The 25,837-nt window shown below is 39.2% G+C and overlaps 7 non-coding genes across 7 annotated transcripts; all 7 read left to right on the forward strand.

The window, feature by feature from the left end:
- The first annotated feature begins 176 nt into the window (after positions 1-176).
- trnal-uaa (transfer RNA leucine (anticodon UAA)) lies at positions 177-259 on the forward strand. The gene has a single exon. It is a non-coding gene; the product is annotated as a tRNA-Leu (tRNA).
- A 2,250-nt stretch (positions 260-2,509) lies between these two features.
- On the forward strand, positions 2,510-2,592 carry trnal-uaa (transfer RNA leucine (anticodon UAA)). Its single transcript has one exon. It is a non-coding gene; the product is annotated as a tRNA-Leu (tRNA).
- Positions 2,593-4,842: 2,250 nt separating this feature from the next.
- On the forward strand, positions 4,843-4,925 carry trnal-uaa (transfer RNA leucine (anticodon UAA)). The gene has a single exon. It is a non-coding gene; the product is annotated as a tRNA-Leu (tRNA).
- Positions 4,926-7,649: 2,724 nt separating this feature from the next.
- On the forward strand, positions 7,650-7,732 carry trnal-uaa (transfer RNA leucine (anticodon UAA)). Its single transcript has one exon. It is a non-coding gene; the product is annotated as a tRNA-Leu (tRNA).
- A 1,774-nt stretch (positions 7,733-9,506) lies between these two features.
- trnal-uaa (transfer RNA leucine (anticodon UAA)) lies at positions 9,507-9,589 on the forward strand. Its single transcript has one exon. It is a non-coding gene; the product is annotated as a tRNA-Leu (tRNA).
- A 393-nt stretch (positions 9,590-9,982) lies between these two features.
- trnal-uaa (transfer RNA leucine (anticodon UAA)) lies at positions 9,983-10,065 on the forward strand. The gene has a single exon. It is a non-coding gene; the product is annotated as a tRNA-Leu (tRNA).
- A 15,404-nt stretch (positions 10,066-25,469) lies between these two features.
- trnal-uaa (transfer RNA leucine (anticodon UAA)) lies at positions 25,470-25,552 on the forward strand. Its single transcript has one exon. It is a non-coding gene; the product is annotated as a tRNA-Leu (tRNA).
- Positions 25,553-25,837: the final 285 nt, after the last annotated feature.

Consider the following 25,837-nt stretch of genomic DNA (forward strand, 5'->3'; position numbering starts at 1 on the left):
TGTGTTGCAGTGAAAAAAAAAGTCTTGTCCCAACCAATGGACAAATGTCATTGTGGGTTCAAACCCAACTCCTTCATTTTGATTTGTAAACACAAATTATGCATGTGAAATAGAAGCTTAAAGTGGTCAATTCAAATGTTAGGGTCTGGTGCAGTAAAAGTAATTGAGCAGTCACCACCAGGATGGCCGAGTGGTTAAGGCGTTGGACTTAAGATCCAATGGACAAATGTCCTCGTGGGTTCAAACCCCACTCCTGGTAATAACAATTGCCTTTGCCTTTGAAGTTTAAGCAGAAATTAAACAGTTGAAGTACATCATAGAGGGGCAAGTTCAAATGTTAGGGTCTGCTGCAGTAAAAGCAGGCGTGTAGTCCCAACCAGGATGGCTGAGTGGTTAAGGCGTTAAGATCCAATGGACAAATATTCTCGTGGGTTCAAACCCCACTCCTGGTAATAAAAATTGCCTTTCCATTTGAAGTTTAAGCAGAAATTTAGAAATTGAAGTATAGCATAGAGGGTCAAGTTCAAGTGTGGGCGTCTGTTGCAGTAAAAAAAAAAGTCTGCTTTCAACCCCACTCCTGGTAGTTCAGTTTAGTCTTTCGAGCTTTTTAAGCACTAGTTGTGCATTTGAAATGGCAACTTAAAACGATGTTCAAATATGAGTGCGTGTTGCAGTAGAAGAAAAAAAAGTATTGTCCAAACAAATGGACAAATGTCATTGTGGGTTCAAACCCAACTCCTTCATTTTGATTTGTAAACACAAATTATGCATATGAAATAGAAGTTTAAAGTGGTCAATTCAAATGTTAATAGAGAAAAAATAGAGTCTTGTTCAAACCAATGGGCAAATGTCATTGTGGGTTCAAACCCAACTGCTAGTACTAAAAATTAGGTTTTCATTTTAATTTGTTAACATAAATTATGGATATGAAATAGAAGCTTAAAGTGGTCACTACAAATTCCCAACCGAGATGGCCGAGTGGTTAAGGCGTTTGGGTTTAAAATCCAATGGACAAATGTCCTTTGGGGTTAAAACCCCATTCCTGTTAATGAAACAATTAGCTTTTAATTGGAAGTTTAAGCAGAAATTTAGAAATTGAAGTATAGCATAGAGGGGCAAGTTCAAGTGTGGGCGTCTGTTGCAGTAAAAAAAAAGTCTGCTTTCAACCCCACTCCTGGTAGTTCAGTTCAGTCTTTCGAGCTTTTTAAGCACTAGTTATGCATTTGAAATGGCAACTTAAAACGATGTTCAAATATGAGTGCGTGTGGCAGTAAAAGAAAAAAAAGTCTTGTCCCAACCAATGGACAAATGTCATTGTGGGTTCAAACCCAACTCCTTCATTTTGATTTGTAAACTCAAATTATGCAAATGAAATAGAAATTTAAAGTGGTCAATTCCAATGTTAGGGTCTGCTGTAGTAAAAGTAAGTGTGCAGTCCAAACCAGGATGGCCGAGTGGTTAAGGCCTTGGACTTAAGATCCAATGGACAAATGTCCTTGTTTGTTCATATCCACTCCTGGTAATAACAATTGCCTTTACATTTGAAGTTTAAGCAGAAATTAAGAAATTGAAGTACAGCATAGAGGGTCAAGTTTACATGTTGGGGTCTTTTGCAGTAAAAAAGTCTGGTTTCAACCCCACTCCTAGGAGTGGTGCTCGAATTAAGTCTTTTGAGCTTTTTAAGCACTAGTTGTGCATTTGAAATGGCAACTTAAAACGATGTTCAAATATGAGTGCGTGTTGCAGTAGAAGAAAAAAAAGTCTTGTCCCAACAAATGGACAAATGTCATTGTGGGTTCAAACCCAACTCCTTAATTTTGATTTGTAAACACAAATTATGCATATGAAATAGAAGTTTAAAGTGGTCAATTCAAATGTTAATAGAGAAAAAATAGAGTCTTGTTCAAACCAATGGGCAAATGTCATTGTGGGTTCAAACCCAACTGCTAGTACTAAAAATTAGGTTTTCATTTTGATTTGTTAACATAAATTATGGATTTGAAATAGAAGCTTAAAGTGGTCAATACATATTCCCAACCGAGATGGCCGAGTGGTTAAGGCGTTTGGGTTTAAAATCCAATGGACAAATGCCCTTTTGGGTTAAAACCCCATTCCTGGTAATGAAACAATTAGCTTTTAATTGGAAGTTTAAGCAGAAATTTAGAAATTGAAGTATAGCATAGAGGGGCAAGTTCAAGTGTGGGCGTCTGTTGCAGTAAAAAAAAAGTCTGCTTTCAACCCCACTCCTGGTAGTTCAGTTCAGTCTTTCGAGCTTTTTAAGCACTAGTTATGCATTTGAAATGGCAACTTAAAACAATGTTCAAATATGAGGGTGTGTTGCAGTAAAAAAAAAAGTCTTGTCCCAACCAATGGACAAATGTCATTGTGGGTTCAAACCCAACTCCTTCATTTTGATTTGTAAACACAAATTATGCATGTGAAATAGAAGCTTAAAGTGGTCAATTCAAATGTTAGGGTCTGGTGCAGTAAAAGTAATTGAGCAGTCACCACCAGGATGGCCGAGTGGTTAAGGCGTTGGACTTAAGATCCAATGGACAAATGTCCTCGTGGGTTCAAACCCCACTCCTGGTAATAACAATTGCCTTTGCCTTTGAAGTTTAAGCAGAAATTAAACAGTTGAAGTACATCATAGAGGGGCAAGTTCAAATGTTAGGGTCTGCTGCAGTAAAAGCAGGCGTGTAGTCCCAACCAGGATGGCTGAGTGGTTAAGGCGTTAAGATCCAATGGACAAATATTCTCGTGGGTTCAAACCCCACTCCTGGTAATAAAAATTGCCTTTCCATTTGAAGTTTAAGCAGAAATTTAGAAATTGAAGTATAGCATAGAGGGTCAAGTTCAAGTGTGGGCGTCTGTTGCAGTAAAAAAAAAAGTCTGCTTTCAACCCCACTCCTGGTAGTTCAGTTTAGTCTTTCGAGCTTTTTAAGCACTAGTTGTGCATTTGAAATGGCAACTTAAAACGATGTTCAAATATGAGTGCGTGTTGCAGTAGAAGAAAAAAAAGTCTTGTCCCAACAAATGGACAAATGTCATTGTGGGTTCAAACCCAACTCCTTCATTTTGATTTGTAAACACAAATTATGCATATGAAATAGAAGTTTAAAGTGGTCAATTCAAATGTTAATAGAGAAAAAATAGAGTCTTGTTCAAACCAATGGGCAAATGTCATTGTGGGTTCAAACCCAACTGCTAGTACTAAAAATTAGGTTTTCATTTTAATTTGTTAACATAAATTATGGATATGAAATAGAAGCTTAAAGTGGTCACTACAAATTCCCAACCGAGATGGCCGAGTGGTTAAGGCGTTTGGGTTTAAAATCCAATGGACAAATGTCCTTTGGGGTTAAAACCCCATTCCTGTTAATGAAACAATTAGCTTTTAATTGGAAGTTTAAGCAGAAATTTAGAAATTGAAGTATAGCATAGAGGGGCAAGTTCAAGTGTGGGCGTCTGTTGCAGTAAAAAAAAAGTCTGCTTTCAACCCCACTCCTGGTAGTTCAGTTCAGTCTTTCGAGCTTTTTAAGCACTAGTTATGCATTTGAAATGGCAACTTAAAACGATGTTCAAATATGAGTGCGTGTGGCAGTAAAAGAAAAAAAAGTCTTGTCCCAACCAATGGACAAATGTCATTGTGGGTTCAAACCCAACTCCTTCATTTTGATTTGTAAACTCAAATTATGCAAATGAAATAGAAATTTAAAGTGGTCAATTCCAATGTTAGGGTCTGCTGTAGTAAAAGTAAGTGTGCAGTCCAAACCAGGATGGCCGAGTGGTTAAGGCCTTGGACTTAAGATCCAATGGACAAATGTCCTTGTTTGTTCATATCCACTCCTGGTAATAACAATTGCCTTTACATTTGAAGTTTAAGCAGAAATTAAGAAATTGAAGTACAGCATAGAGGGTCAAGTTTACATGTTGGGGTCTTTTGCAGTAAAAAAGTCTGGTTTCAACCCCACTCCTAGGAGTGGTGCTCGAATTAAGTCTTTTGAGCTTTTTAAGCACTAGTTGTGCATTTGAAATGGCAACTTAAAACGATGTTCAAATATGAGTGCGTGTTGCAGTAGAAGAAAAAAAAGTCTTGTCCCAACAAATGGACAAATGTCATTGTGGGTTCAAACCCAACTCCTTAATTTTGATTTGTAAACACAAATTATGCATATGAAATAGAAGTTTAAAGTGGTCAATTCAAATGTTAATAGAGAAAAAATAGAGTCTTGTTCAAACCAATGGGCAAATGTCATTGTGGGTTCAAACCCAACTGCTAGTACTAAAAATTAGGTTTTCATTTTGATTTGTTAACATAAATTATGGATTTGAAATAGAAGCTTAAAGTGGTCAATACATATTCCCAACCGAGATGGCCGAGTGGTTAAGGCGTTTGGGTTTAAAATCCAATGGACAAATGCCCTTTTGGGTTAAAACCCCATTCCTGGTAATGAAACAATTAGCTTTTAATTGGAAGTTTAAGCAGAAATTTAGAAATTGAAGTATAGCATAGAGGGGCAAGTTCAAGTGTGGGCGTCTGTTGCAGTAAAAAAAAAGTCTGCTTTCAACCCCACTCCTGGTAGTTCAGTTCAGTCTTTCGAGCTTTTTAAGCACTAGTTATGCATTTGAAATGGCAACTTAAAACAATGTTCAAATATGAGGGTGTGTTGCAGTAAAAAAAAAAGTCTTGTCCCAACCAATGGACAAATGTCATTGTGGGTTCAAACCCAACTCCTTCATTTTGATTTGTAAACACAAATTATGCATGTGAAATAGAAGCTTAAAGTGGTCAATTCAAATGTTAGGGTCTGGTGCAGTAAAAGTAATTGAGCAGTCACCACCAGGATGGCCGAGTGGTTAAGGCGTTGGACTTAAGATCCAATGGACAAATGTCCTCGTGGGTTCAAACCCCACTCCTGGTAATAACAATTGCCTTTCCCTTTGAAGTTTAAGCAGAAATTAAACAGTTGAAGTACATCATAGAGGGGCAAGTTCAAATGTTAGGGTCTGCTGCAGTAAAAGCAGGCGTGTAGTCCCAACCAGGATGGCTGAGTGGTTAAGGCGTTAAGATCCAATGGACAAATGTTCTCGTGGGTTCAAACCCCACTCCTGGTAATAACAATTGCCTTTCCATTTGAAGTTTAAGCAGAAATTTAGAAATTGAAGTATAGCAAAGAGGGTCAAGTTCAAGTGTGGGCGTCTGTTGCAGTAAAAAAAAAAGTCTGCTTTCAACCCCACTCCTGGTAGTTCAGTTTAGTCTTTCAAGCTTTTTAAGCACTAGTTGTGCATTTGAAATGGCAACTTAAAACGATGTTCAAATATGAGTGCGTGTTGCAGTAGAAGAAAAAAAAGTCTTGTCCCAACAAATGGACAAATGTCATTGTGGGTTCAAACCCAACTCCTTCATTTTGATTTGTAAACACAAATTATGCATATGAAATAGAAGTTTAAAGTGGTCAATTCAAATGTTAATAGAGAAAAAATAGAGTCTTGTTCAAACCAATGGGCAAATGTCATTGTGGGTTCAAACCCAACTGCTAGTACTAAAAATTAGGTTTTCATTTTAATTTGTTAACATAAATTATGGATATGAAATAGAAGCTTAAAGTGGTCACTACAAATACCCAACCGAGATGGCCGAGTGGTTAAGGCGTTTGGGTTTAAAATCCAATGGACAAATGTCCTTTGGGGTTAAAACCCCATTCCTGTTAATGAAACAATTAGCTTTTAATTGGAAGTTTAAGCAGAAATTTAGAAATTGAAGTATAGCATAGAGGGGCAAGTTCAAGTGTGGGCGTCTGTTGCAGTAAAAAAAAAGTCTGCTTTCAACCCCACTCCTGGTAGTTCAGTTCAGTCTTTCGAGCTTTTTAAGCACTAGTTATGCATTTGAAATGGCAACTTAAAACGATGTTCAAATATGAGTGCGTGTGGCAGTAAAAGAAAAAAAAGTCTTGTCCCAACCAATGGACAAATGTCATTGTGGGTTCAAACCCAACTCCTTCATTTTGATTTGTAAACTCAAATTATGCAAATGAAATAGAAATTTAAAGTGGTCAATTCCAATGTTAGGGTCTGCTGTAGTAAAAGTAAGTGTGCAGTCCAAACCAGGATGGCCGAGTGGTTAAGTCGTTGGACTTAAGATCCAATGGACAAATGTCCTTGTTTGTTCAAACTCCACTCCTGGTAATAACAATTGCCTTTACATTTGAAGTTTAAGCAGAAATTAAGAAATTGAAGTACAGCATAGAGGGTCAAATTCACATGTTGGGGTCTTTTGCAGTAAAAAAGTCTGGTTTCAACCCCACTCCTAGGAGTGGTGCTCGAATTAAGTCTTTCGAGCTTTTTAAGCACTAGTTATGCATTTGAAATGGCAACTTAAAACGATGTTCAAATATGAGGGCGTGTTGCAGTAAAAAAAAAAAAAAAGTCTTGTCCCAACCAATGGACAAATGTCATTGTGGGTTCAGACCCAACTCATTCATTTTGATTTGTAAACACTAATTACGCATATGAAATAGAAGCTTAAAGTGGTCAATTCAAATGTTAGGGTCTGCTGCAGTAAAACTAAGCGCATAGAGCCAACCAGGATGGCCGAGTGGTTAAGGCGTTAAGATCCAATGGACAAATGTCCTCGTGGGTTCAAACCCCACTCCTGGTAATGACAATTGCCTTTCCATTTGAGGTTTAAGCAGAAATTAAGAAGTTGAAGTACATCATAGAGGGGCAAGTTCAAATGTGGGGGTTTGTTGCAATAAAAAAGTCTGGTTTCAACCCCACTCCTGGTAATGGGGCTCGAATTAAGTCTTTTGAGCTTTTTAAGCACTAGTTGTGCATTTGAAATGGCTACTTAAAACGATGTTCAAATATGAGTGCGTGTTGCAGTAGAAGAAAAAAAAGTCTTGTCCCAACAAATGGACAAATGTCATTGTGGGTTCAAACCCAACTCCTTAATTTTGATTTGTAAACACAAATTATGCATATGAAATAGAAGTTTAAAGTGGTCAATTCAAATGTTAATAGAGAAAAAATAGAGTCTTGTTCAAACCAATGGGCAAATGTCATTGTGGGTTCAAACCCAACTGCTAGTACTAAAAATTAGGTTTTCATTTTGATTTGTTAACATAAATTATGGATATGAAATAGAAGCTTAAAGTGGTCAATACATATTTCCAACCGAGATGGCCGAGTGGTTAAGGCGTTTGGGTTTAAAATCCAATGGACAAATGCCCTTTTGGGTTAAAACCCCATTCCTGGTAATGAAACAATTAGCTTTTAATTGGAAGTTTAAGCAGAAATTTAGAAATTGAAGTATAGCATAGAGGGGCAAGTTCAAGTGTGGGCGTCTGTTGCAGTAAAAAAAAAGTCTGCTTTCAACCCCACTCCTGGTAGTTCAGTGTAGTCTTTCGAGCTTTTTAAGCACTAGTTATGCATTTGAAATGGCAACTTAAAACAATGTTCAAATATGAGGGTGTGTTGCAGTAAAAAAAAAAAAGTCTTGTCCCAACCAATGGACAAATGTCATTGTGGGTTCAAACCCAACTCCTTCATTTTGATTTGTAAACACAAATTATGCATATGAAATAGAAGCTTAAAGTGGTCAATTCAAATGTTAGGGTCTGGTGCAGTAAAGTAATCGAGCATTCACCACCAGGATGGCCGAGTGGTTAAGGCGTTGGACTTAAGATCCAATGGACAAAGGTCCTCGTGGGTTCAAACCCCACTCCTGGTAATAACAATTGCTTTCCATTTGAAGTTTAAGCAGAAATTAAACAGTTGAAGTACATCATAGAGGGGCAAGTTCAAATGTGGGGGTCTGTTGCAATAGAAAAATGTCTGGTTTCAACCCCACTCCTTGTAGTGGGGCTCGAATTAAGTATTTCGAGCTTTTTAAGCACTAGTTATGTATTTGAAATGGCAACTTAAAACAATGTTCAAATATGAGGGTGTGTTGCAGTAAAAAAAAAAAGTCTTGTCCCAACCAATGGACAAATGTCATTGTGGGTTCAAACCCAACTCCTTCATTTTGATTTGTAAACACAAATTATGCATATGAAATAGAAGCTTAAAGTGGTCAATTCAAATGTTAGGGTCTGGTGCAGTAAATGTAATTGAGTAGTCAAAACCAGGATGGCCGAGTGGTTAAGGCGTTTCAACCCCACTCCATGTAGTGGGGCTCGAATTAAGTCTTTCGAGCTTTTTAAGCACTAGTTATGCATTTGAAATGGCAACTTAAAACGATGTTCAAATATGAGTGCGTGTGGCAGTAAAAGAAAAAAAAAAAGTCTTGTCCCAACCAATGGACAAATGTCATTGTGGGTTCAAACCCAACTCCTTCATTTTGATTTGTAAACACAAATTATGCAAATGAAATAGAAATTTAAAGTGGTCAATTCAAATGTTAGGATCTGGTGTAGTAAAAGTAGGTGTGCAGTCCCAACCAGGATGGCCGAGTGGTTAAGGCGTTAAGATGCAATGGACAAATGTCCTCGTGGGTTCAAACCCCACTCCTGGTAATACCAATGGCCTTTCCATTTGAAGTTTAAGCAGAAATTAAACAGTTGAAGTACATCATAGAGGGGCAAGTTCAAATGTGGGGGTCTGTTGCAATAAAAAAGTCTGGTTTCAACCCCACTCCTGGTAGTGGGGCTCGAATTAAGTCTTTTGAGCTTTTTAAGCACTAGTTGTGCATTTGAAATGGCAACTTAAAACGATGTTCAAATATGAGTGCGTGTTGCAGTAGAAGAAAAAAAAGTCTTGTCCCAACAAATGGACAAATGTCATTGTGGGTTCAAACCCAACTCCTTCATTTTGATTTGTAAACACAAATTTGCATATGAAATAGAAGTTTAAAGTGGTCAATTCAAATGTTAATAGAGAAAAAATAGAGTCTTGTTCAAACCAATGGGCAAATGGCATTGTGGGTTCAAACCCAACTGCTAGTACTAAAAATTAGGTTTTCATTTTGATTTGTTAACATAAATTATGGATATGAAATAGAAGCTTAAAGTGGTCAATACATATTCCCAACCGAGATGGCCGAGTGGTTAAGGCGTTTGGGTTTAAAATCCAATGGACAAATGCCCTTTTGGGTTAAAACCCCATTCCTGGTAATGAAAAAATTAGCTTTTAATTGGAAGTTTAAGCAGAAATTTAGAAATTGAAGTATAGCATAGAGGGGCAAGTTCAAGTGTGGGCGTCTGTTGCAGTAAAAAAAAGTCTGCTTTCAACCCCACTCCTGGTAGTTCAGTGTAGTCTTTCGAGCTTTTTAAACACTAGTTATGCATTTGAAATGGCAACTTAAAACAATGTTCAAATATGAGTGCGTGTGGCAGTAAAAGAAAAAAAAAAGTCTTGTCCCAACCAATGGACAAATGTCATTGTGGGTTCAAACCCAACTCCTTCATTTTGATTTGTAAACACAAATTATGCATATGAAATAGAAGCTTAAAGTGGTCAATTCAAATGTTAGGGTCTGGTACAGTAAAAGTAATTGAGCAGTCACCACCAGGATGGCCGAGTGGTTAAGGCGTTGGACTTAAGATCCAATGGACAAATGTCCTAGTGGGTTCAAACCCCACTCCTGGTAATAACAATTGCCTTTCCCTTTGAAGTTTAAGCAGAAATTAAACAGTTGAAGTACATCATAGAGGGGCAAGTTCAAATGTGGGGGTCTTTTGCAATAAAAAAGTCTGGTTTCAACCCCACTCCTTGTAGTGGGGCTCGAATTAAGTCTTTCGAGCTTTTTAAGCACTAGTTGTGCATTTGAAATGGCAACTTAAAACGATGTTCAAATATGAGTGCGTGTGGCAGTAAAAGAAAAAAAAGTATTTTCCCAACCAATGGACAAATGTCATTGTGGGTTCAAACCCAACTCCTTCATTTTGATTTGTAAACACAAATTATGCAAATGAAATAGAAATTTAAAGTGGTCAATTCCAATGTTAGGGCCTGCTGTAGTAAAAGTAAGTGTGCAGTCCAAACCAGGATGGCAGAGTGGTTAAGGCGTTGGACTTAAGATCCAATGGACATATGTCCTTGTGGGTTCAAACTCCACTCCTGGTAATAACAATTGCCTTTCCATTTGGGGTCTATTGCAGTAAAAAAAGTCTGGTTTCAACCCCACTCCTGGTAGTGGTGATCGAATTAAGTCTTTCGAGCTTTTTAAGCACTAGTTATGCATTTGAAATGGCAACTTAAAACAATGTTCAAATATGAGGGCGTGTTGCAGTAAAAAAAAAAAAAGTCTTGTCCCAACCAATGGACAAATGTCATTGTGGGTTCAAACCCAACTTCTTCATTTTGATTTGTAAACACAAATTATGCATATGAAATAGAAGTTTAAACAACCCAGGCTCATGGGAAATACGTTACTCTGCCTACATTTTTGCAAAACCTGAAATACGTACCTCCAGGTACGTTTCCCTGCACTTTTCGAGTGAAAAATCCACTAGAGGCGCTATAAGTGGAATCATTTTTTCTCCGTTCCAGATGGTTAAATAAAGGTCATAAAAACAATAATATGAGTAATGTACAGACTTCTCAGTAGCCCTATACACTCATTTTAATATAAATTAGGATTTTTTTCCACGCTTTTGAGGTGCCACACAGCCTAGTCGCATGGCAGTTTGTGATATGGTCACGTCATTTAATCTACTGGTTCGTGAGTAAAAGTATTTAATCTAACGTTTATTTCGTTATTTTCGTGATATCAGCATTTTTATTTATTTATTTATTTATTTAATTTATTTGTTTACTAATGTAATGCACGATTCTTTCTGCCAGTCGGGCAGCTGTTTAATCAACATTTATTCACGATATCTTATCATGTTTAGGCTTATATATGTATTTCTTTTAATGTTATTATTTCGGTCTTATTGCCAGGGAAGCTGGGCTGCTTTGCTGTTTATTGATTTAAAAAAAAAAAAGTATAAACGACTACACGAATTTTATCAGTAGGAAATCACGTTGAAGAAGTCTCCTTCCGAACACATCGCGATATTTGGCATCAGATCATGTGTGCCAGATGTTGGTAAGTAGCAAAATACACTGTCCTAATAATGTTTGATATAATGTCTTTTCTGATGGTCGAAATGAATCAGATTAGCTCATGTTCAGTCACTGCATTATCTGTCATCTCCACGGAGGCTTTGCGTTTCATTGCTTTCTAATTCAAAACAAGGTGATTAAACACTATCTGTCAAGTGACGTGCTATAGGCCTAGACCTTCTATCAGTTAATAATATTAAAATTAGGTTTAAAGTAAGTTAGTACAATTAGTTCCAAAGTGGTATTTGTAGTAGAATCACAGTAAAAACAACACTTACCTTGCTTTTACCACAGTAACCTTAGTTTTACTGTGATAGGTGTGGTACAAGGACAGTAACCACAGAACTTACCATGCTTTTACCACATTATTTGTAGTTTTAATGTGATATTTGTTGTAAATGCATAATAACCACAACATTTACCATGCTTTCACCACATTATTTGTAGTTTTAATGTGATATTTGTTGTAAATGCACAGTAACCACAACACTTACCATGCTTTTACCATATTATTTGTAGTTTTAATGTGATATTTGTTGTAAATGCATATTAACCACAACATTTACCATGCTTTCACCACATTATTTGTAGTTTTAATGTGATATTTGTTGTAAATGCATATTAACCACAACACTTACCATGCTTTTACCACATTATTTGTAGTTTTAATGTGATATTTGTTGTAAATGCACAGTAACCACAACACTTACCATGCTTTTACCACAGTAACCTTAGTTTTACTGTGATAGGTGTGGTAAAAGGACAGTAACAAAACTGTCCGTGCTTTTACCTCAGTATTAGAAGTTTTAAAGTGATATTTGTTGTAAATGCATATTAATCACAACACTTATCATGCTTTTAATGGCAAATAATGTAACAAGAAATATTTGTAAGTTAAATCAGTAATTTTTCCATTAAATAATCCGATATATTTTACATAAAGATATTTTCTTTTCTCTTTTTTTCAGCTGAAAAGACCAAAAGGGCCTTTCGGACTCAGTCAGCTCATTATTGTTTGAGGAGAAGTAAACGGGAGACGAAAAGCTACAAAGGCAAATATTCGCAATGGTATGTATATGTTGGTTTTAACCCTAAATCAAACATTTTATCAAGCATTTGTTGTTTCTTAAACCTTTTCTTAGCCCAAACCCAAAGCCCAATCAGTACAAACATAGTCTCTAAGTCTTAATAATTCACAAGATTTAACAAGTTGTCAAATTCATACAATACTTGTACATAATCATGCAGCTTTTACTCCTAGTGCTGTCAATGGCTAGTGCCTTAATTCCTGTACATATTTATCTCCATATTTGTAAATCAGTTGCGCCCCTTCTTGGAAAGTAGTCGGACGTCCCATACACTATCAAAAAAGTTTATATTAATTGAATTGTATTCATTAAAATTATTACAATTTGGATCCTGTCTGTTGATGTTCCAATGATACATGATGTCTCTCCACAACTCATAACCTTCCTCTGTTTGCAAGAGTGGAAAAGCTAATTTGACTTCAGATGACATCAGACACATGACATCATATACTCGATTATTTTGTCGTAATCAGATCAGTTACACTGCTGATAACTGTCCAGTTTGCATGTAAATCGTGTTATTTTTAAACAAGTTTATATGATTATTGCTTGCTATTAAAGACATGCTTGTTTTCATAGAAATGACCACATATCAGTGAGCTTATTACATAAATGCATTTAACATTTAATTATGCAATACTCCTTACAGAAAAATATCCCACAGTTATGGATAAACTCACAACAGCATCATCAAGTCCTGTGCTGGGCACATTGGGCAACAAGTGTCCTCCAACGTATTCAATCCATGGACCAGTTCTCCTCATCTTCCCAGGGGACACTGACATTCTTCAGTTGTTCGTGAAACATCTGTCTCCATGTCTTCCTTGGTCTTCCCTGTCTCCTGCATCCTCCTAGTGGTGTCCACTTCATAACTGTTTTTCTGTTGTGTAGTTTGGGCATGCGTAGGATGTGTCCAGCGAGGTGCTCCCTTTGCTCTGTCACAGATTCTGAAAGTCTGCATGTGGAGTCCCACTCTTATGATCTCTGATATATGCAGAACCATTATTTAAAATAGTCATTTATCTTTTTCCATATTGTTAAAGAATTTTGTTTTTCATCTTCATAAACTGTACTTGAGGTCTGCCTAATGCCTTTATCAAATAAGCGTCAGTGCTCTTCAGGAGTTTTGGTAAAGGACATATTCATTGACATCCATTAGTTCTAGTCATGCAGCGACTTCATGATGAAATAGTCAAATGTATATTTCTGCAAGTGTATATAGCCGGTGTTTGTCCGAACAATTGAAGATATTGAGAGTGTTCAGGAAAACCTTTTGAAACAAGCAATATTTATGGAGTTCTGTTTGGTGCTGAAAGAGTATTTCAAAAAATGACACACTTGACAACTGGACATTATTCTGTGAGTTTGTTACCTTTACATTTAGATGGACTTAATGTCTTACATGTAGCTTCATTAAATCTTTAATTACAGTGGTCACTATTTATCCACCATAACTACATCTATGTTATCATTGGATGACTACCTGGTTAATGTAATTGTAATACAGGCCTACCTGTGAATGTATTTTATAGAAGCATTTTCTTGCTGACATTTATAATAATTAACTATTTTAGATTTCCTTTCATTTAGTTACAATAAAAGTGACCAATAATCACAAGGATATAGAATTAAAGTTGAGAATGTAAAATGTTGTGCTTAAGTTTTCACCTATTTGTTCTTTAAAGGGAAGAAACAAATATATTTTCACATAACAAAGTTGAATTTCAACTCGTGGTTTGTAAAAATATAACTTCATAAGCGATATTTTTAAAGTAACTGTATGTGTCACCATAATAGATTGCCCCTGTATCTGGATTTTATGTTTTGTTTACAATTAACTGATTTTTATTCTGTTGTGCAGTAGTTTTGGCACTACATTTGTCTTTAAACAGTTTGACATTAAATATTGGAATTTGCTTTAAAAATTGTGTGCATTCATTATGCTTTTGTTACATTTTGTTATATAATATACTTGATATACTATACATACACTGTAAATGTTAGAAGCACTTTAGTACATGCAATTATCTTTAATTAAAAAAAAAAACTGCAAACTACCCTGCCATTGTGCCATTGCTTTCTCTTTCAAATGTATGCATCAGTCTAATCAAGTAAGCAAATGTGTGTCATGATCATATGAATCCAACGTTTTTGGATGGTAACCACACAAAGGAGTCTTTTTGTTTTTAAATGTGAGTTTTATAATTTAATTAGAATCAATACATATTTAACAGCCCAAATATTAAATATTTAAGGAATCTATCCCTGCAGCCGGAACCAGAAGAGATCTGTCATCATTTACCATAATTGGGCAAGTAAGTGTGACGCATCTGTTCAGCTGGGTTGTTATTGGCTGTGACTTTATCGCAGAACTCGCTGTGATTGGACTATCTTTTAATCCATATAAAACAGCGCTTCATGTTACAAAGTATGTTTTGGTGTTATTATCACATTAGTTATACATTAAGGTAACTAGAAAGTGTCTCTATGTTGTGAGAAATTTCTCTTTTACCGAGATCCCAACCCTAACCCTAAGCATGTCTGCACATTTCAATGAACTACAGCACAATGTTTCCTGTTCCATTGATATAATGACAGAGATATGTGGGTAATGTAGTTTAAAACGTTTAGTAATGAAACAGTAAATGTTAAATAAATAATATTTTTAATGGGCAACTGGATATCTAAATTTGTTAATTGTGCAAACCTTTATGATATATATGAGGGATAGGTTGCAATTTGATATTTTACTGTGAGTACTTTTAAAATAACCTTTATGCCAGCTTGCCATATATGTCTGAAAACTGTGCCCAACATTATTTAGTAAACATAGCATAAGCAGTTGTCCTTCATATTGTCTCTTTGATACACTAACCGGACTTTGAGTTACAGCCATTTGAAATGTGCTTTCTTTTGCTCTTCTGGGGGCCGTTGCTGGGCCCCTGAGGGTGGACGGGCAGTACAGTCTACACAGATTTTAGATATTGAACTATTACTATATCACAAGGATAATGCACCATTCAGTAAAACAACAAAACAGTGCTAAAATATCCTTTTCACCCCATCTGACTGTTGATTATTTGCCTGACATCAGTAATGTCTATGCTTTCATTTTAAATGCAGTAGTAGATGTACTAGAATGATCAACATGGATCATCTTCAATTATACTTTTAAGTGTTTGTAGCAAGATAGCCCACTGCAGCCTCTTGTTATTCACACACCTTCTCTTTATTTCACTGAAAACTGGCATAAATGCAAGTATGTGCAACTTTTGCTGCATTGTTGTCCCAAATATCATTAACCACAACAAAATGTTTATGTCCTAAGTAAACTAATTATGGTAATTAATTATATTTAGTTGTTTTTAAATTATGAACTAAACTAAATAAATGAGAAATTCAAATTTCTCAAATTTCACTTTCAATACACAATATTCACCATACTTTATTACACAACACTTTATTTGAGGACACAACATAAAGTTGATAAAGTAGCATAAAGCAAATGAGATTCAAGATAAATAACAATGAGCCTTCAAAAATACATTAACATCAAATTAATCCATTCACAGCTGCTGAAGCCACATGTATTTTGTGTTGGAACAAAATAATTCATTATCACAGCTAAACTGGTTTCTTGCTCTTCCCTGTACGTCTCTATCGTGTTCGTGATCTTCTTCCTCATCTAAACAGTTTGTTCAGTTGTGCACTACAGTAAAACTGATGAGAAGAAGATGTGATCACTGATGTGGTGTAGATCTTTCTCAGAGGAAGAAATCTCAACATCTCATCGTCAGGCGTTCTCCAGTTCTGGTCTGAAAGTAAAACAAAAAACACAAACAATTCAAATTAAACTGTTTAATGGACAGTCAGGTCAGCTTATGCTCTGCGTTATTTAAAGCTACATTGTGTAAGATTTTCTCCCATATAGCGGTGAAATTGTATAAGACTACCAACTGAATATTACTTTCCAGCCCCTCCCATTCCGAGGTCGTTTTAACTCCTACTGTGGCCGTATTATTATGAGTAATCTCCCCCTCGCATTCGTCATGGTGCCACTAAGTAAAGGCGCGAAAGGCGAAGTTTGAATTTCCAGGTATGTCCCTCTTTGGCTAATGTATTTTCAAGATGGAGGCGCAACATGGCTGCCACCATTCGAGCGACTCGCTCATATGTATTCTGAATGGCAGATTCTACACTTACGAGAGTACTTGATTAGTTGGTGGAAGTAATTACACATGAATGAGCACATATAATTTTGAAAGAACAAAGTGTTTTTTTTTTTTTGCAAAGAATCAACATAAAAAATGACACAGTGTAGCTTTATTTAAAGCAGTGATAGGCTACTCTGGCCCTCAGCGTCCACAGTCCTGCATATTTAGCTCCAACCTCAAACCCTCCTGCCTATTGTCTACAAGTAAACCTGAAGACTTTGGTTAAAATTTTCAGATGTGCTCAATTAGGGTTGGAGGTAAACTCTCCACCTCAAAAAGGAGAACGCAAAAGGGCCAGAGTTGCCTGTTCCTTATTTAAATGTACAAAGCAGCAGTCAGTACATTATATAATATACACATTGAAGTATTATATATATACATATATATATATATATATATATATATATATATATATATATATATATATATATATATATATATATATTGCAGCACATAATATAAGCTATGTACTGAAGAAAAACCCATATAAAAATCGAGTGATAATCTGTAAAATGTAAAATTGTCAAGATCAAATTATGTAATACACAGCTTTGTTTAAATACAAGACATACCAATGGACTTATGCACCTTTCTGTCTTCTTTGGGCACCAGATGTTTCTTCCTCACCCGAAACAAAGGACTTATTAGATTAGCTTGCGTTGATATAAGGACTGGTCTACCTTCTCTGCTGTAAAACAAGAAAGTCTCCACTTACTCTATGTGCAATTACTATTGTTCTTGAAACATACCAATTAACACAGTTAATTATAATTAAGTTAATTTACCATACGATTCAGGGGAGAACATTTGATAAGTAAATACTGATTGAAATATTGTAGAAACTTTACCTGGGAAGGGCTGATCACGGCAAGATTTGCTGCAACTCACTAGTAGATCTTGTGAGGGTTGGTTCCTAAAAGAGCTGTTGAGTTTGATATTGTAGAGCTTTAAACAAGATAATCCTGCAAAACAGAAAGGAAGGTCATTTTAATACATTACTTGCAAGTAGTCAGTTTATTTATAACTGTAGGATTTGTTTGATGTAAGGAGTGTTGCATAATTATATATTAAAAGCATTTTTATGTAATACGTTCACTGATATGTTAGCATTTCTATGAATAAAAGTATGTCTTTAATAGCATGCAATAATCATATAAACTTAAAAACGTGATTATGATAACATGATATAATATGTTACATGATAACATGTAAAAAAACAACAAAATGATTTACATGCAAATGGGACAGTTATCAGCAGTGTAATTGATCTGATTACAACAAAATAATCGAGTATCTGATGTCATGTGACAAGTCAGATTAGCTTTTCCACTCTTGCAAACAGAGGAAGGTTATGAGTTGTGGAGAGACATCATGTATCATTGGAATATCAACAGACAGGATCCAAATTGTAATAATTTTAATGAACACAATGCAATTAATATAAACTTTTTTGATAGTGTATGGGACGTCCGACTACTTTCCAAGAAGGTGTGCAACTGATTTACAAATATGGAGATAAATATATACAGGAATTGAGGCACTAGCCATTGACAGCACTAGGAGTAAAAGCTGCATGATTATGTACAAGTATTGTACGAATTTGACAACTTGTTAAATCTTGTGAATTATTAAGACTTAGAGACTATGTTTGTACTGATTGGGCTTTGGGTTTTGTAAGAAGGTTTAAGAAACAACAAATGCTTGATAAAATGTTTGATTTAGGGTTAAAACCAACATATACATACCATTGCGAATATTTGCCTTTGTAGCTTTTCGTCTCCCGTTTACTTCTCCTCAAACAATAATGAGCTGACTGAGTCCGAAAGGCCCTTTTGGTCTTTTCAGCTGAAAAAAAGAGAAAAGAAAATATCATTATATAAAATATATCGGATTATTTAATGGAAAAATTACTGATTTACCTTACAAATATTTCTTGTTACATTATTAGGCATTAAAAGAATGACAAGTGTTGTGATTAATATGCATTTACAACAAATATCACTTTAAAACTACCAATACTGAGGTAAAAGCACGGACAGTTTTGTGGTTACTGTCATTTTACCACACCTATCACAGTAAAACTAAGGTTACGGTGTTAAACGCATGGTAAGTGTTGTGGTTACTGTGCATTTACAACAAATATCACATTAAAACTACAAATAATGTGGTAAAAGCATGGTAAGTGTTGTGGTTAATATGCATTTACAACAAATATCACATTAAAACTACAAATAATGTGGTAAAAGCATGGTAAGTGTTGTGGTTAATATGCATTTACAACAAAAATCACATTAAAACTACAAATAATGTGGTAAAAGTATGGTAAGTGTTGTGGTTAATATGCATTTACAACAAATATCACATTAAAACTACAAATAATGTGGTAAAAGTATGGTAAGTGTTGTGGTTAATATGGATTTACAACAAATATCACATTAAAACTACAAATAATATGGTAAAAGCATGGTAAGTTCTGTGGTTACTGTCCTTGTACCACACCTATCACAGTAAAACTAAGGTTACTGTGGTAAAAGCAAGGTAAGTGTTGTTTTTACTGTGATTCTACTACAAATACCACTTAGGAACTAATTGTACTAACTTACTTTAAACCTAATTTGAATATTATTAACTAATAGAAGGTCTAGGCCTGTAGCACGTCACGTGACAGATAGTAATCACCTTGTTTTGAATTAGAAAGCAATGAAACGCAAAGCCTCCGTGGAGATGACAGATAATGCAGTGACTGAACATGAGCTAATCCGATTCATTTCGACCATCAGAAAAGACATTATATCAAACATTATTAGGACAGTGTATTTTGCTACTTACCAACATTTGGCACACATGAACTGATGCCAAATATCGCGATGTGTTCGGAAGGAGACTTCTTCAACGCGATTTCCTACTGATAAAATTCGCGTAGTCGTTTATAATTTTTTTTTTAAATCAATAAACAGCAAAGCAGTCCAGCTTCCCTGGCAATAAGACCGAAATAATAACATTAAAAGAAATACATATATAAACATGATACGATATCGTGAATAAATGTCGATTAAACAGCTTTCTCTGCTCCAGCCAGACTGGCAGAAAGAATCGTGCATTACATTAGTAAAAAAATAAATAAAATAAATAAATAAAAATGCTGATATCACGAAAATAACATAATAAACGTGTCAGTATCACGAACCAGTAGATTAAATGAGGTGACCATATCACGAACTGCCATGAGACTTGGCTGTGTGGCACCTCAAAAGCGTGGAAAAAATTGCTAATTTATATTAAAATGAGTGTATAGGGCTACTGAGAAGTCTGAACATTACTGGTATTGTCATTTTTATAACCTTTATTTAACCATCTGGAACGGAGAAAAAATGATACCACTTAGCGCCTCTAGTCGACTTTTCACTCGAAAAGTGCAGGGAAACGTACCTGGAGGTACGTATTTCAGGTTTTGCAAAAACGTAGGCAGAGTAACGTATTTCCAATGAGCCTGGGTTGAGTTTAAAGTGGTCAATTCAAATGTTAATAGAGAAAAAATAGAGTCTTGTTCAAACCAATGGGCAAATGTCATTGTGGGTTCAAACCCAACTGCTAGTACTAAAAATGAGTTCCCTTTCGAACGGTCACTTCGTATTGCGTAGCTATACGCAGTGGGGAAACTCCTTTTCCTCGATTTACTGAAGCCTTTATGTAAAGCGCATTTGCAGCTGCACAGCTAGAACATGAGCGTCTGGCTCGCTCATAGGCTGCGCTGCGGCAACTGCACATCCAATGGCGCGGGCGAGGGGGCGTGACCTCAGTCTATAATAGCCCCCGAATTCGCCATTATAGCAGATTTTACTCCTTCAGCGACAAACTTCACGTCTCTGACCATTTATTGAGCCTTCGCCGTCGAACAAGCCTTCAGCCTGAGCCAACTACAGTTCATCAGACGACACATTTCACCGTGTTTCTCCTGACGCCGTCTCTCCTGTGGCTATCCGCCGATATCCTTTTCATTGCTAATTGTTGTATTATTTGTACGAGCGTTGTTCAAATGCCTCATGTTAAGACCTGCGCCACGTGCGGATGCAAGCTGCACGAGGCCGACGAACACGCTAGCTGCATTCCATGCCTGGGACTTCACCACGCGGAGAATGCACTGTCTGCCGGCGGATGTGCGGCCTGCGAGAGCATGCCTATCTCCGTGCTGCGAACTCGGCTAGCCCTCTCCCGTGACGGCGACGCCGCCTCTCCCGCGCTTCCTTTTCCGGCCCTACTTCAGCCAAGGAAGAAGAAGCGCCGCGGCCAACGGCAGCCGGAGAACATGGATGTTAGTGAACGCACGCCGGCCTCGTCCCCGCGTGCCTCACTCTCTCCAACCCGTTCATCTCCGGTCCTGTTCGAAAGAGATCAGTGCCCCCCCCACGTGGCGGGCCTTGTCTCCTTCGGCGGGCCTAGCGAGCACGACGACAGCCTGTCTATCGCTGCGTCTGAGGAAGAATGGCCGGGCTCTTTCGACCCCGTCATGGCTTCCCAGCCGACGCCCAACGCCTCAGCTACCAGGACTAACTCCGACGCGGAAATGCTTCGGATCCTGACGCAGGCCGTAGCGGACCTCGAGCTCGAGTGGGCCGCGCCCGCTGAACCCCCTCGAAGTCGGCTGGATGGCTGGTTTCTGCCAGGGCACCAACAGGCCCCTCGTCACAAGCCAGCGCCATTTTTTCCTGAGGTACACGAGGAGCTTACCAAGGCCTGGCGCACTCCTTATTCTACACGAGGCCCCGCAGTTTTCGCGACGCTCTCCTCCGTGGACGGAGCAGCGGAAAAAGGCTATGAGTCGTTGCCGCCCCTCGAAGAGGCGTTGGCCGCTCATCTCTGCCCGAACACAGCTGCTAGCTGGCGAACTAGAGCTGTGCATCCCAACAAGCCGTGCCGTAGCACTTCAGCCCTCGCCGGACGCGCGTATTCCGCCTCCGGTCAGACTGCATCGGCCCTGCACACGATGGCCGTGCTGCAGGTTTACCAGGCCAAACTCCTCCGGTCTATGGACGAGGCTGGCCCGGACCCTGAGGCTTTTCGGGACCTTCGGAGCGCCACAGACCTGGCCCTGAGAGCTACTAAGGCCACAGCGCAGGCTATCGGGAGGAATATGGCGAGTTTGGTAGTGCTCAAGCGCCACCTCTGGCTTACCCTCACTGACATTAAGGACGCGGAGAGAACAAAGTTCCTCGACGCCCCAGTATCCAGCACCGGCCTCTTCGGCCCGGCAGTGAAGAGGTTCTCAGAAAGATACACCGAGGCACAGAAAGCGTCCCAGGCCATGCGTCACTTCCTGCCTAAGCGCTCTAGCTCGGCGTCAAGTGCTCACAAGCTAGCCCCGCCGACGCCTCGGCCAACAAAGCCCACGAAGCAGGCCTCTCAGCCCCGCCCTGCGACTGATGCCCAGCGCCAGCCGAGAGCAACCAAGCGCTTCCCGCTTCCCCGACGCCAAGGCCCCAGACCAAGCGCCGCGCCTCACACAGCGCCGCCAAAGTCGTCCTAGCATGCAGGGGAAAGAGAGAGGGCACGGGTCCCGCACTCGCCGGACCACCCTCGAAGAAGTCAACAAAACTTCCCACAGCCCCTTGTTCAGTTCAGGTGGCTGGGGATTTTATTACTGCAAACAGGCCCGCAACAGTAAGCGCGTTCTTGCAAACAAACGCCGTTTTCACGGCGAATCATATAAAGCACAAAAAGAGTATGTTTCACAAACACAACACGTGGGTTCACGGTCCCCCTTCATCAGGCGGCCCCTCCCCCGTTATAATACTGCCTTCCCTACACGCAAATGCTTGTACAGTCAGTCCAATACTCAATGTGTGCACAAATCACAATATAAGGGTATCAGGTCCCCCTTCACTAGGCGGCCCCTCCCCTGTTGTAACACTGACTTCCCCACACGCGAATGCTTGTACAGTCAGTCCAATACTCAATGTATGCACAAATCACATGATAAGGGTATCCGGTCCCCCTACATTAGGCGACCAGCCCCAGTCAGTGTGTCAAGCCCTAGCCACACGTGTTCTAGCCTGGCAAGCTATCCCCGGTGTGTCGAGTTGGGTCATAAACACTACAAAGCGAGGTTACTCGCTCCAATTCGCTCGCAGACCCCCGAAATTTCAGGCGGTTCTCGAGACTTCGGTGAGAAGCAACGTGGGTCACGTGCTTCGCACCGAAGTACAGAATCTATTAGCAAAAGGGGCGATAGAATTAGTCCCCCCCGCGCTATAACACATGGGTTTTTACAGCCGCTATTTTCTGATTCCGAAAAAAGACGGCGGTCTCAGACCCATTCTAGATTTGAGACATTTGAGCAAAGCTCTCATGAGACGGCCGTTCAAAATGTTAACTATCAAACATATCCTCGCGCAAGTGCGCACGGGGGATTGGTTTGTCACAATGGATCTGAAAGACGCTTACTTTCACATTCAGATAAACCCTCGTCACAGGCCATTCTTGAGATTCGCCTTCGAGGGCCAAGCTTATCAATACACCGTTCTGCCGTTCGGTCTATCGTTAGCACCCCGTACATTCACGAAGTGTGTGGATGCAGCGCTTTCTCCTCTGAGACATCAGGGAGTGCGTGTGTTAAATTATCTCGACGACTGGCTGGTGCTGGCACAGTCGAGAACCGAGCTATTAGCTCACAGGGATTTGATTCTCAGCCATCTAAAATGCCTGGGTTTCACAATCAATGTTTCAAAAAGCAAACTAACCCCCAGCCAGAGTGTGATCTTTCTGGGTACAGTTTTAGACTCGAGAGCGATGACAGCGCGACTCACACCAGAGCGCGCGCTCTCAGTGCGAGTGCTTACAGGCACTTTCAGAGCGCGCGAGCACGCGCCACTGAAGAAATTTCAGAAACTGCTTGGTCTCATGGCAGCAGCATCGCCAGTACTCCGCTTGGGATTACTGCGCATGCGCCCGCTGCAGCATTGGCTAAAACGACGTGTGCCAACTCACGCATGGCAGTCAGGCAACTTGCGCGTTATGGTAAATCACGGTTGTTTAAGAACCCTGATTCCCTGGCGAGCGCAGAACTGGTACCACGAGGGGGTGACAATGGGAACAATTTCCAGAAGGAAAATGGTTCTTACAGATGCGTCCAACCTGGGTTGGGGAGCGCTGCACGAGGGCATGCCTGCATCCGGCCTCTGGTCGAGCACGGAGCAGAGCTTACATATCAACTGTCTGGAGATGAAAGCAGTTGGATTGGCCCTGAAAGCATTTCTGTCGAACCTCAGGGGTCACCACGTTTTAGTCCGCACAGACAATATATCAGGGGTGGCCTACATAAATCGCCAGGGGGGCATCAGGTCAGGAAACCTGCATGCGATGGCGAGAGACCTCCTCTTATGGGCACAAACCAACCTGAGCTCTCTGAGAGCAGCGCATATACCGGGCATCCAGAATGTGGGCGCGGATATGCTTTCACGGGGCAACACTCCCCTCGGCGAGTGGTCCCTGAACCCACAGACGGTCAGTCTGATATGGAAGGTGTTTGGCGAGGCCGAAGTCGACCTGTTCGCCTCGAGAATCAACACCCACTGCAAATTGTTCTTCTCGAAGGACAGGGACGCGCTGGCCCATGTCTGGCCCAACCGTCCCCTTTATGCCTTTCCCCCCGTCTCGATGATTCCACAAGTCATCAAACGGGTCAGAGAGAGCGGGTGCCCAGTCCTTCTGGTGGCCCCTCTCTGGAAAACCAGACCGTGGTTCCCGGAACTGGTTCAGTTATCGGACACAATCCCATGGCCTGTCCCACTGAGGAAAGACCTCCTCACACAGGCGAACGGGACATTGTGGCATCCGAGACCCGATTTATGGGCCCTCCATGTGTGGCCCCTCAACGGGTACCCAAAGACCTTCCTGAGAAGGTCTTAAGCACTATATCTGAAGCCAGGGCCCCGTCGACTCGGCGCCTTTACGCTTCGAAATGGTCAGGTTTTTCCAGCTGGTGCTCGAAAAATCAGGCTGACCCAGAGTCATGTGAGATACTCCTTCATTTTGATTTGTAAACACAAATTATGCATATGAAATACAAATTTAAAGTTGTCAATTCAAATGTTAATAGAGAAAAAATAGAGTCTTGTTCAAACCAATGGGCAAATGGCATTGTGGGTTCAAACCCAACTGCTAGTACTAAAAATTAGGTTTTCATTTTGATTTGTTAACATAAATTATGGATATGAAATAGAAGCTTAAAGTGGTCAATACAAATTCCCAACCAGGATGGCCGAGTGGTTAAGGCGTTTGGGTTTAAAATCCAATGGACAAATGTCCTTTTGGGTTAAAACCCCATTCCTGGTAATAAAACAATTAGGTTTTAATTGGAAGTTTAAGCAGAAATTTAGAAATTGAAGTATAGCATAGAGGGGCAAGTTCAAGTGTGGGCATCTGTTGCAGTAAAAAAAAAGTCTGCTTTCAACCTCACTCCTGGTAGTTCAGTTTAGTCTTTCGAGCTTTTTAAGCACTAGTTATGCATTTGAAATGGCAACTTAAAACGATGTTCAAATAAGAGGGTGTGTTGCAAAAAAAAAAAAAAAAGTCTTGTCCCAACCAATGGACAAATGTCATTGTGGGTTCAAACCCAACTCCTTCATTTTGATTTGTAAACACAAAATACGCATATGAAATAGAAGCTTAAAGTGGTCAATTCAAATGTTAGGGTGTGACGCAGTAAAAGTCAAACCCCACTCCTGGTAATAACAATTGCCTTTCCCTTTGAAGTTTAAGCAGAAATTAAACAGTTGAAGTACATCATAGAGGGGCAAGTTCAAATGTGGGGGTCTGTTGCAATAGAAAAATATCTGGTTTCAACCCCACTCCTTGTAGTGGGGCTCGAATTAAGTATTTCGAGCTTTTTAAGCACTAGTTATGTATTTGAAATGGCAACTTAAAACAATGTACAAATATGAGGGTGTGTTGCAGTAAAAAAAAAAGTCTTGTCCCAACCAATGGACAAATGTCATTGTGGGTTCAAACCCAACTCCTTCATTTTGATTTGTAAACACAAATTATGCATGTGAAATAGAAGCTTAAAGTGGTCAATTCAAATGTTAGGGTCTGGTGCAGTAAAAGTAATTGAGCAGTCACCACCAGGATGGCCGAGTGGTTAAGGCGTTGGACTTAAGATCCAATGGACAAATGTCCTCGTGGGTTCAAACCCCACTCCTGGTAATAACAATTGCCTTTCCCTTTGAAGTTTAAACAGTTGAAGTACATCATAGAGGGGCAAGTTCAAATGTTAGGGTCTGCTGCAGTAAAAGCAGGCGTGTAGTGCCAACCAGGATGGCTGAGTGGTTAAGGCGTTAAGATCCAATGGACAAATGTTCTCGTGGGTTCAAACCCCACTCCTGGTAATAAAAATTGCCTTTCCCTTTGAAGTTTAAGCAGAAATTAAACAGTTGAAGTACATCATAGAGGGGCAAGTTCAAATGTTAGGGTCTGCTGCAGTAAAAGCAG

This window comes from Siphateles boraxobius, unplaced genomic scaffold (genome assembly GCF_051911475.1).
Source record: "Siphateles boraxobius isolate OS27281-9 unplaced genomic scaffold, OSU_SipBor_1 12, whole genome shotgun sequence".
Taxonomy (NCBI): Eukaryota; Metazoa; Chordata; class Actinopteri; order Cypriniformes; family Leuciscidae; genus Siphateles; species Siphateles boraxobius.